The following is a 7,855-nucleotide window of genomic DNA, read 5'->3' on the forward strand; positions in this document are numbered from 1 at the left end:
TACAGCAACATGGATGGATCTAGACATTATCATACAGACTGAAGTAAGTCAGAGAGAAGGACAAATATCACATGATGTCACTCATGTGGAATCTAATTTTTTAAGTGATATAGATGAACTTATTGACAAAAAAGAAACAGACTTACAGATATTGAAAACAAACTTATGGACATATACACACAACTATATATAAGATAACCAATAAGGACCTACTGTATAACACAGGGAACTCTACTTAATATTCTGTGATAACCTATATGAGAAAAGAATCTGAAAAAGAATGAATATATGTATATATATATAACTGAAATTATTTTGCTGTACACCTGAAACTTACACATGTAAATAAACTATACGCCAATAAAATTAAAATTTTAAAAAAGGGAGAAAGTAAAATCAATCAATTCATCAATCAGCCTTGGGGTCTTGTGTTTTTTGCTTCACACCATCATTCATCCCTTCCTTCTATGCCCCTGTCGTCTACAGGTCACAGCCCAGTTTACCCTAAGTACTTCCACCTTCAAAACACACAGCTCTGTCCATGCCATGCTCCTGCTAACATCCTTCAAAGAGTCAACCTCTGCGTTCAGAGCTGAATTTCCTTGCTTCTTGGCTCTTAATCAAGGCAGGCAGGCTCTGACTTAACTTTTTAAGCACATGAGTTCAGCAAGTCACTGCCTCTCCAGCCGGACTGGTTTCCTCATGGTCCTCTGCCAGCCTTGCCCATCTGTGCCTTTGTCCAAGCTGCTGCTTCCCCACCAAGGATGGCTTCTCCATCTTCTGTCTTTAATCAGACTCTACCTGTGCCTGACGCATTTCCTCCAAGAAACAGCCTGAGGGAGCATGAGATTAAGACAGGCCTGGGTTCCAATCCCAGCTCTTCCACTTGGTAGCTGTGTGAATTTGATCAAATTGTTTATCGTCTCCGAGCTTCAGTTTCCACATCTTGATTATAACATGACTAGTAATTGATCCTCCATGCTACCTGTAAGTCTCTATCACGACCTTTACCATACAGGTTTTATCTCTCATCCCTTTCCAGTATTACCTAATAGAACTTTCTTCAGGAATGGAAATGTAACCCTTGGTGGCTGCGGAGTGCATGAAATGTGGCTGGTGTGACTGAAGAACTGAATTTTTCATTTTAGTTAATTCTAATAGCCAACATATGGCTAGTGGCTACCATACTGGATAATGCATGTAAACTGTAAGCGCAATGGGGGCAGAGACCATCTTGGCTGACGTTCTATCCCCAGCAATGAGCACATTGCCCGACACATGGCAGGTACTGCACAAATATTTGTTCGATGAATAATTAGCTGTCATTTGCTCCCTTATGCCAAGCACAACACCAAGAATTTGGTGTAACTTATTTTGTACAGTCCTCCCCATGGCCCCTGGGGTGGGATTAGATTAGAGATAAAATGTGTACAAAGGGCTGACAGATAGTAGAGTTCCATAAAAGGTGGTTATTTTTATCATGCAAACCTCCCTGTGACCAATCCGGCTGATGTTTATCTCTTCTTCTTCTAGGAAGCACAGTTCCTGCCTGTTATCCACACTCTGTTGTACTCCAGTCTAGATGGCTGACGCTTCTTTTCTGTATCAGCACCCTGTCCCCACCACTGGGCTGGCAGCATCCTGGGGCAAGGTCTGTTACACACTTGTCTGCATGTCCCTCGGCTCAGAGCTCGCACGGATCCACGTTTAGCAGTTGCTTCTAACTTCATCGTAGCTGCTGTCTAGCCGTGAGTGACTCTAGGCAGTCTCACTCTCTGGAATGCCTCCTCTGTCCTCCCAAAATTCATATGTTAAAACCCTAACACCCGAGTGCCTCAGATGGGGACTATATTTGGATATGGGGGCTCTTTAAAGAGGTAACTGAGTTAAAGGAAGGTCATTTGGGTGGACCCAATCCAGTACAACTGGAGTCCTTCTAAAAAGGGAATTGGGACAGAAACATAAAGAGGAAAGATCACATGAAGACACAGAAAAGGAGGCCCTCTGCAAGCCAAGGAGAGGGGTCTAAGAAGAAACCAACCCTGTCGACGCTTTGATCTCAGAGCCTCCAGAACTGTGAGAAAATTAATATCCATTGTTAAAGCTGCCTGCAGTGTAGCAGTCCAAGCAAACTAATATACACTCCCTAGGAGGTGAATTCAGAGAAGGCAATGGCAACCCACTCCAGTACTCTTGCCTGGAAAATCCCATGGATGGAGGAGCCTGGTGGGCTGCAGTCCATGGGGTCGCTGAGAGTCGGACACAACTGAGCGACTTCACTTTCACTTTTCACTTTCATACATTGGAGAAGGAAATGGCAACCCACTCCAGTGTTCTTGCCTGAAGAATCCCAGGGACGGGGGAACCTGGTGGGCTGCCGTCTATGGGGTCGCACAGAGTCGGACATGACTGAAGTGACTTAGCAGGAGGTGAATTAAAGTGAAGAAAGATCACTTGTGTCCAGTAGAAACATCTTGAGGGCAGCTTCCTTCCCACAGGAAGGAGGAAATGAGCGTGGAACTGGAGTCCCATAAAAGGAGAAGATGATGGAGCCCAATAGACAAGGCCCCCTCCCACCCCCACCTGCTCTTCAGTCACTGTGACCAAAGCTGAACCACGTGATACACAACTTCAGCAGAAGACGGTCAGTTGAGCCAGCATACTTGGCATCGCATAGATGGGGAGATGTTCTTTGAATGGATTTAGGTATGTTTTCATGAACTGGCAGGTTGAGTCCACTTACCTGTTTCTCTTCTCTCCAGTGATTGCAATCAAGTGAGAGTGGGATATAAACCACACAGTGAAATGCCACTGAGGAGCAGCATGAGAGCTGGAAGGGAGAGAATCTGAGACAGAGGCCCGCAGGGCACCAGCGTTTGAAAGATGGGAAGAGAGAAAAGAGCAGGAGAGAGCCGGGAAGAAGCAGGACAACTTCGATGCACGGCCTCTCAACATCCCAGGGCAGAAACCACTGCAAAGGGAGGTGAGGTCAGCCATGCTAATCGGAGGTCACACGAGACGCAGGTAGGGGGGCGTCCAAAGGACTGAGCAACAAGAGTGACATTAGTGCCTTTCGTGAGACTAATTATGGGGCAAATGTAGGGTTCTTAATTCAGCTGAAAAGAATGTGCAGGGTTTGATAGATGGAGACGGGAGGAGGGGAGAAGGGTCAGGGAGATACCAGGAGAGGGCAACAGATAGCATTCCAGACCCAGAGCAAGACCCAAGTCCTGGGGTGAGACCTGAGATAGGGCCAGGAGCTAGCATGATTGCTTTAGAGACAGTAGGCATTGGACTTTGCTTATTTAATAAACACATGAGCTCCTAGACAGTGTTCCATTGTTAGTTGCTCAGTCCTGTCTGATTCTTTGTGACCCCATGGACTGTAGCCCTCCAGGCTCCTCCATCCATGGGATTTCCCAGGCAAGCATACTGGAGTGGATAACCATTCCCTTCTCCAGGGGATCTTCCTAACCCAAGGATTGAGCCCAGGTCTCCTGCATTGCAGGCAAATTCTTAACCATTCGAGCCACCTTGGGTGAACTCCGGGAGTTGCTGATGGACAGGGAGGCCTGGCGTGTTGCAATTCATGGGGTTGCGAAGAGTCAGACACGACTGAGCGACTGAACTGAACTGAAGAAGTTAACTAATATTAGCTCATTTAAAAAATCCAATATTTTACACTACAGAGAACTCTGGTTTGCCAAAAGACTACTTAACTTCAGAACACTTGGGAAACATAAGCAAAAGCAAGAGAACTGGAAAGGATATAGTAGTCCTCTACAGCAGTTCTCTCTTCTTATTTGCCTTTCTACAAAACGGCACGATCTTTCTCAGGGGTTAGTAGAGGCACCCCACTCCAGTACTCTTGCCTGGGAAAATCCCATGGACGGAGGAGCCTGGTAGGCTGCAGTCCATGGGGTCGCTAAGAGTCAGACACGACTGAGCAACTTCACTTTCCCTTTTCACTTGCATGCATTGGAGAAGGAAATGGCAACCCACTCCAGTGTTCTTGCCTGGAGAATCCCAGGGACGGCGGAGCCTGGTGGGCTGCCGTCTATGGGGTCGCACAGAGTCGGACACGACTGAAGCGACTTAGCAGCAGCAGCAGCAGCAGTAGAGTACACATGGGGGAGCTTGGACCTCATTTCAAGTTCATTTTGCTCACAGAACTAGTGACGAAAGGTCTTTTCTTTGTTTGTGCCTGTAGTTGTGAAAATGCACAGCATCACACTATTCTCGAGGCCACAAGATGGAGACATTTCTCTTTGAGGTGTGTGTATTCAGGTGTGCATGTCTTGTTCTTCCTCTCAGGGTGTTCGCCATCCGATGCTTGTGCCGGCTGTCCCTCACTCAGACTTGCTGTGTGCTACCCCCGTTTTCCTTCCTGGTCCTTATTTCTGGGTGGGAGCCTGTGGCTTTGTCTTTGAGGATGTGGCCTGTGCGTGGGAGGGAGGTGATTCACTTTTTTCTTTTCAGATCACGCCTCTTTTTGGGCCTCTTGTTCTTTGTGTGTTTCCCTCTGCCCCTTTGACGGTCTATCTGTCTCATCTTCTTTTTCTCTATGTCTTTCTCCCTCTTCCACACACGATTTCTTCTCTCCTTTCCTCTTTTTTATGATTATGTTTCTCACAAGTCCCAATACAAGCCTATATTTGCCTTAGTTATTCTTAAGACATTACCGGGCTTCCCTGGTGACTCAGTGGTAAAGAATCTACCTGCCAATGCAGGAGACCATGCATCTGATCCCTGATCTGGGGAGATCCCAATGCCAAGGAGCAACTAGGTCCCTGTGCCATGACTATTGAATCTCTGCTCTAGAGCCGGGGAGTCACAACTGCTGATCCCGCGTGCTTCGACTACTGAAGCCAGGGCCCTAGAGCCTGTGCTCCACAACAAGAGAAGGCACTGCAGTGAGAAACGTGAGCACCGAAACTAGAGAAGAGTCCCAGGCAGCAACGAAGACCCAGCACAGCCAAAAATAAAATAAATAAATAATTTTTTTTAAAAGAAATTACTTCATATTTCTGCTTTAAACCTTTGATTGTTTCAAATGAGACATTTTGCACAGAACTGATGTTTAATAACTACAGGACACTCCTGAAACAAAACCTTCAGAGGCAAGGTATTATACCACAGAGGATGTGAAAGGCTGGACACTGCACTCACGCCGGGGAAAACAGGAGCTGTGGCTTTAAGGGCAAAGGGTAGAGCGAGGCTTGGCAGGGTGAAGGGAATCTGATTGTGGAAATGGCAGCCTTGGAGGAATTACAAGATCAGGGAATAGGGAAACATCATTCATTTTCCACTTCTGCTCCTAGAAGAAAAATGATCAGACACCTGAACAGGGATTCAGGAAAGGCAGAGAGAGGGAACACCATTCAGCAGAAAAGAGAAGAAAACAAACAAAAAACACCCCAAACCATAATCAGCCTATGAATATAAAATAAAAGAAGGTGTGATGTAGACACACAGAAGACAGGGTGTTTGTGTTGGGGGTTTCAGGAATGGTAGGTTAGGGCAGATCTGAGGAGAAAAAGAAGCAATCCAGCCCCACAGGGAAATGTTTGTGATGAGAGGAGATGGGTAACAGCTTGGTTTGCCTGACATGCAGTCCAGACTGAACTTGGTCAAACTAGGAAGACAGGGCACAGAGAGAACCCACTAGCTCAGGAGCAGATGTAGAAAAGAGGGTGGGCACAGGAGAGCTCTTTGCAAAAGCCCGAGGGTCCTGTTAAGCCAAGTTAAACCTAGCTCTGTGATTAATCAGTGGGATTGAGCATTTCTGTGCTGTGCAAAAATTGTGTCATGAGGTCTCCTCCCACTGGCATGAAAGTTAGACTGCCCCTCGGTGGCAACCCCCGGAGGGAGACTGACTGTAATGGCTGAGGGCTGGCAGGGCTGACTCTGCTGTGAATTCCTGGATGCCAGATCGAGTGCCCCTTTTCAACCCCTCCCATGGTTGATCTCTAGACAAACATTAGTTAGACGCTGTTAATCCCTTCATCCTACTTGAATCAATCCCCTCCCTTTTCATAACAAAGCCCTTCTAGAATTTCCTTTCAACTTTCCAAATCAAGCTTCTCTCTTCCTTTCTGTCTCTCTCTCTTCCTTTCTTTCTTTCTCTCTTCCTTCCTTCCTTTCTTTTTCACCAAGAAATTCAGTTCATCAAATGTTCAGTGATTGCTTACTGTGTGTTAGACTCTACACAAGAGGTGAGAGTAAAAGAAGAATAAGGACAGAGCCCTGTTCCCCGCTTTCAAGGAGCTCAGGTTCAAAACGGCCAAGAGTGTAATTCAATATGGTGAGCACAGCAATTAAAGGATGCACGTGGTCAAAAGATGGCACAGAAGGACAAATAGCAAGGAGTGTGCTTATAGGCAGCGGAAGATTGGTGTCTGAGTCCAGCAGCATGAATTCTGTCCAGGGGACAATATATGGAAAGACATGTGTGTCTAGGAACTGCAAGAAGTCAGAATGTTGCTAAACATGGAGAAGAAGGCCCAGGCGGTGGTCAGGGAAGGGGCTGAAGACAGAGGCAGGGTCTTGGATGCCAAATCAAGGAATTTGGGCTTTATTCTATATATGCCAGGTGTGGGGAGAAAAATGAGTTCAATTTTGAACTGCTGAGTTTAAGGTTCCTATGAAATGTTCAGATAGGGATGTTCAGTTGCCAAGTGAGTGTAGGGAGCTGGGCGATAGAATTTTGAGTCATCAGTATAAAATGGGTGACTAATCCCTAGGAGTGGGGCGATCACACAGGGAGAGGTGATATATGGTGTTTCTCAAAATGAGGTCTTTGAGTCACCTGCTTCAAAACTCCAGAGGGGTTTTCTAAAGATGCAGATTCCTCGGGGGAGGGGGGGGCGGGGAACCCCAAGCCTACTGACTCAGGAATCTCTGGGGTAGTGCCTGGGAATCTGCACTTTAAATTCACTTGTTAAGGAATACAGTTACAGAAGGGACGTTCAACAGCCACTGGTCTGGGGCAGCCACTGGTATGAGAAGAGACTGTGTTAGGTGTCAACCCAGAGCCTTGACATCTTGGGCATGAACCACTAATTTCCAAGCCTCTTGTTGAATCAGAGGAGTGAGGTCATAAGTCTCCTTCAGCTGGGGCTCTCATACTTATAGCTCGTGTGTGTGTGCTCATTCAATTGTGTCTAACTCTTTTGTGACCCTATAGACTGCAGCCCATCAAACTCCTCTGTCCATGGGATTTTTTCAGTGAGAATACTGGAATGGGTTGCCATTTCCTCCTCCAGGGGATCTTCCTGACCCAGAGATCAAACCCTCATCTCCTACATTGCAGGTGGAGTTTTTTTTTTTTTTTTTTAACTACTGAGCCACCAGGGAAGCCCCCAACTTATAGCTCACAGCATCTTCATTTGTATAAGGAAGAATTTAATTTTGTGATTTCCAGATAGTTTTGTTTTTTAGTCTATTTGTAGATTTTTAAAAACTCTTCAGCAGCCTCAAAGTGTAATTTTTTGTTTTTAAAAAAGGATCTTTTGTCACAAAAGCCTGAGGACTTTCACTGTACATGTGAGATAAATTTGAATTTTTAAAGAATTCGTTTTGAAACATGGCAGTATCTTCAGCTCACATTCCATTTGCTATAGGTGATACACTTCATCAACACTCAGAAACTGCCGATTTGCTTATCTTTTCTTGAGGAGACATACGCTGCCTGACTAATTTGTCTGGTTGAGTTGAATGTTTCAACAGAAGGCAGAACAACAACAAAAAGTAAGATTTCTTTTTAATATTCTTGAATTTCCTTGTGTTCTTTCAACCCTGTTTTGTTGATTCTAAACTCCTGAATGTTATGCGTGCTAAGTCACTTCAGTCTTGT

The 7,855-nt window shown here is 45.6% G+C and overlaps 1 long non-coding RNA gene across 2 annotated transcripts; it reads left to right on the forward strand.

Moving 5' to 3' along the window:
* Positions 1 to 286: 286 nt before the first annotated feature.
* Positions 287 to 6,893, forward strand: LOC102396268. Of its 2 annotated transcripts, XR_329332.4 has the most exons (5): positions 287 to 1,285; positions 1,534 to 1,748; positions 2,763 to 2,983; positions 4,211 to 4,273; positions 4,822 to 6,893. It is a non-coding gene; the product is annotated as an uncharacterized LOC102396268 (long non-coding RNA). The 2 variants fall into 2 exon arrangements; XR_003111050.3 differs by lacking the exon at positions 287 to 1,285 and having other exon boundaries at positions 1,300 to 1,748.
* Positions 6,894 to 7,855: the final 962 nt, after the last annotated feature.

This window comes from Bubalus bubalis, chromosome 8, assembly GCF_019923935.1.
Source record: "Bubalus bubalis isolate 160015118507 breed Murrah chromosome 8, NDDB_SH_1, whole genome shotgun sequence".
Taxonomy (NCBI): Eukaryota; Metazoa; Chordata; class Mammalia; order Artiodactyla; family Bovidae; genus Bubalus; species Bubalus bubalis.